This window comes from Euprymna scolopes, chromosome 9, assembly GCF_053919585.1.
Source record: "Euprymna scolopes isolate OS-2025 chromosome 9, ASM5391958v1, whole genome shotgun sequence".
Classification (NCBI taxonomy): domain Eukaryota; kingdom Metazoa; phylum Mollusca; class Cephalopoda; order Sepiida; family Sepiolidae; genus Euprymna; species Euprymna scolopes.
The window spans coordinates 143946255-143950299 of NC_136490.1; the positions used below are offsets into that span (position 1 = coordinate 143946255).

The 4045-nt window shown below is 35.1% G+C and overlaps 1 pseudogene; it reads right to left on the reverse strand.

Moving 5' to 3' along the window:
• Positions 1 to 1297: 1297 nt before the first annotated feature.
• On the reverse strand, positions 1298 to 1422 carry LOC145285266 (U2 spliceosomal RNA; annotated as a pseudogene).
• Between the last annotated feature and the right edge of the window lie 2623 nt (positions 1423 to 4045).

Genomic DNA, 4045 nt, shown 5'->3' on the forward strand with positions numbered 1-4045 from the left:
AAGACAGGTGAATTCCGTTACAACATAAATCACTGGTCATAAATAACATTAAATCCATGAATATCTTAAGAGAATGAAGTATAACATGTTAATATAATGATCGAATTCTTTCAAAAATTTTTGGGTATGCCGTAAAACCCCCTCTCTCCAAGAAAATATTGGCCATATTTAACGTAATAGTCGCTGTTTTTACGCGTACAACATAGGGAAGTCTGCATTTAAAAATGTTTTTTTTTGTTTTTCAGATGGCAGTTATGCCTAGTTGATGTTTTAGTACGTTTGATTCAAATAAATACAAGAAATATAACTGCTGCTTAATTTCACAGTTGACCAACTGCATTTTCACTCTGTATTTAAGCTAATAACTATCTTATTAAAAAGAAGCTTTATTCATCTATTTACATTATTGGAATGACGGTGGTGACAAAGGATACCAGTCAGAGTGTCAATAATAATACGAGACACATACCAAACAACCAAATGTCCAAAATTATTATTTTTCGTTATTAATATTTACTTACTGCTACGGCATGATTATGTTGGTATAACGGTTTCCGTTAGACTACTGAAGTAAAGCAACGTTCCTGATCCGTACCATTTGAGAATACCAATAACTATATGTTGTAGGATATCGAAAAATCCGTAACTTCAGCATCAACTGTCTCGACCCTGTGCTGTAATGTAATAGCTGGCTCTGTGCAGCCTAACTGCACTTTAAAACAAACTCCTAACATCCAATGGAAGAACATTCGTCTTTATTTAGTATTTATTTTGTTTAGAAAGCGGACCTATTTGGGATATTTTAAAGGAAAACTAAAAATTTTCTCATGAATACATCAGGAAAACAAGTGTATGGATACATCTTTTCGTTAATTCTTGAGATCTCGCCACATTGTGAAAAAGATTTAATGTTTTTCTAGCCAACATTATAAAAATTATTAAATTTCTTTAGGTAGTCAGAATAAAATGCGGTTTCATCTTGTTTCCTAGAGAAAAAAAGCATTTTTGAAACAAACAAGGCCGATAGCCATTAGTCGCGTGCTCTCGTGTAATAAATGAATGCGTGAATGTAGGATTGACATGAAATTCTTAAAGAAAAACTTAAATGACCGAAAAATGGGCTGAAATAACTTAAATAAATAAAATGTAAATGACTTAAAATGACTTTAATAAACTTAAGGATGAATTGAATGACCTTAAGAATGACTTGGATGCTTAAAAATAACTGGAATCCTTCAAAAACAACTTGAATGATCTGGAGAGTGACTTGAATGGCTTTGAGACTGACTGGCTGTAAAGTGGGTGATCATTTTACATTAAGTTAATACAGAAAAGTGATCCCCCACTATATCACAATAAGTCCAGCATGTAGTAAGAACAGATACTACACATTGATCTTGGCCAAAAGGCCAAGAAAAGGGTATTTATTTGCTCCACCACCGAGCAAATTAGGCAGCAGGCCGATTTTTAATGTGAGAAGTCAAGGAGGAATCAGGGACAAACTCCCCGGGGGGTAGGGGAGCTGGATAGTGACAATTGGTATGAAGGGTTGCCCCTACATTGACCAAGGTCTTATATGTGGGATCGCCCCCACATATGGTCTTTGCTTGCAGTATCTGCCCGAACAGATGGTATTTATTTGCTTCCCCACCGAGCAAATTAGGCACAAGGCCAATTTTTAATGTGAGGAGTGAAGGGATGGGGAAGGGAAAAGGGGACCAGCTCCCGAGAGGTGGGAAATGGGAGCTGGTTAAAGGTCAGGCATGTGGGGCTGCCCCCACATCTGGTCTTTGCTAGTCATAGCTAGTCATAGCTAGTCATAGCTTGCAGTATCTGCCGGAACAGATGGTATTTATTTGCTCCCCCACCGAGCAAATTAGGCACAAGGCCAATTTTTAATGTGAGGAGTGAAGGGAGGGGGAAGGGAAAAAGGGGACCAGCTCCCGTGAGGTGGGAAATGGGAGCTGGTTAAAGGTCAGGCATGTGGGGTTACCCCCACATCTGGTCTTTGCTAGTCATAGCTTGCAGTATCTGCCGGAACAGATACTACACGTTCATCTTGGCCAAAAGGCCAGGAAAAGCTTAAAAAGCTAAGAATATCATCTATTAACAACAGACCTTAAGGAAAAAGGCCAAGCACAAAAGTGTTAGGGACAGACCGACAGACCGACCGACCGACCGACCGAGTGACTTATAGAGTCGCTTGCACGCGACTAAATAATCGAACTAGATAGTTATAGAGCATCGTATGTAAATCATTCCCTACTCTTGCATGATTTAAACCAAACAATTGCAGAACATCCCAATAAATATTAACGAATGCTACTACTAATAATAATGCGTCATACATTATTTTTCTGTCAGAAGGTAATTGTTTTTAGTAACTCAATAATTAACGTTTCAAATCAAATAGTATAACCCATCAGCAGAATCTACTATTTTTGATTTTGTTGCTTAAAATTCTTAGTTTTCAGATATAAGGAATGAGAAAAAATTATCAACACTAATTCTGCAAGTCAAAGAGAGCATAGGAAGAATGTTTATTTTATAAAGTTAAACGTTGCTAAGGACGATGCAACTGAAAGTTTTTTGCGTCAGGTTAACCATTAAAACGTCAGGTTAGCCATTAAAACGTTAGGTTAGCCATTAAAACGTTAGGTTAACCATTAACACGTTAAATTAAAAGTAAATAAACAGTACGTTCGAATTAAGCTCCATGTGCAAATTATTAATTTTTGATTAGCATTAATACACTTTTGAGTTATTATTATTATTATTATTATCATCATCATCATCATCATCATCAGTTTTTCTACTCTCGTAAAATATTAGCGTTTAATCTCCTCCCTTTTTCGGATTCGTTTTAAAGTTTTGATCGGTGTTCTATTCTTTTTTTGTCTTCGTTTCCTTTATCATATAACGTGTAAACCTTTAATGCACGGCAAGCTGTTTTATCGTCATTGTTATATTTTCTCTTTCTTATGGTTTATTGTTATTATTAACGTATTTCAACCTCCGGTTGTTGTTATTCTTCTTCCGGTCTTGTTCTAGTTCTTCTTCATCTGTTATCTATTTCCCTATCGCTCCTCTAGTACAACCGCATCCTTATCCACCCACGTTACAACTCGTTACGGCGTCTGCCTTCCTTCATCACTAAACAAAAAAGACCAAATCTTCCCACGAGAAAGAAAATCGAAGCCAAAAAAATAATGCTGCTTATACTCTTAGAGCGGAAACGGAAGATGTAAATTATTTATTATTAATTGCAAGAACTGTCTTTCGATTTGTTTACATGCCGGATGCACCACACAGCAGTAACAACCGCGACTGAACAACCGGATGAACATGCAATAGAAACAATACACATGCGTCGCTGAGCTCTGCTATGACAGATCCAGATTCATTCGTTGTATATGTATATATATATATATATATATATATATATATATATATATATATATATATATATATATGTATATATATATATATATATATATATATATATATATATATATATACTAGCAAAAGTACCCGTCGTTGACTGGGTTCAAAAACAGCCTACAGAAAATGGATTCTGATTTATGAAAGTATGATAGGTTATGAAAAGGAAGGGATGTAAAGAGATAGTTTCGAACTTGGGGGTATCAAAAACAAATGGACATATGATGAAAGTAAAAATAAAATAGATAAACGCCATAATTTATTATACCATACCTGTTCACACTGAAACACTTATCCCAATATTATGTGGATCTATATTAAAAAAAACCTTATTAAACTTTGTGACATATTTCCATTCTATTGAGTTCAGGCGATAACGAACAAACCAAATAATTTTATTATACCATATTACTTAACAACGGAAACATAATTATCAAAGTATACTTACGCAAAGGTCTTTGTTAAAGTTTGTGCCTATTTCCATTCTATGGAGGCCAGGCGCGAACGCATACTCCACAATTTTATTATACCACCCTATTTAAGTTAAAACATACTTATCAAAGTATTATTATGTACATCTATATTAAAACACTTGTAAACGTTT